Here is a 400-nt window from a genome sequence, read left to right as displayed (position 1 = left end):
AAAAAATGAGGAGCTGATGCCATGGGCTTAAGTGGAGAACAAATGTTTTGAGAATGATGAGGGCAATGAATGTACAAATGTGCTTTACACAGTTGATGTCAGTATGGATTGTGATAAGAGTTGTATGAGCCTCTAATTAAATGATTAAAAAAAAAACCCACCACCACCACCAACAACAACAATAAAGAAAAGCCTGTAATTCAAGAACTGTTTGTTTGCCTTACGAGTGTTTTCTGGTCGACTTTGATGGGGTGCCAAAATGCGCCAGCTATTTTTGGTATTCCGTGGGCACTTAGTTGCTCTGTTCCCCTTTCTGTTCTGTTGCATGCCCTTAGTGTTTTGCCTTGGTGTGGTGGGATCAGATCAGGTGGAATTCTCACACTGTCTCCAGTGTTGTCCT

The sequence above is a fragment of the Echinops telfairi genome, unplaced genomic scaffold (assembly GCF_000313985.2).
Source record: "Echinops telfairi isolate 266 unplaced genomic scaffold, ASM31398v2 ScPeMD7_7469;HRSCAF=8507_1, whole genome shotgun sequence".
In the NCBI taxonomy this organism is placed as follows: Eukaryota; Metazoa; Chordata; class Mammalia; order Afrosoricida; family Tenrecidae; genus Echinops; species Echinops telfairi.
Note: the sequence above shows the minus strand (reverse complement) of the source record.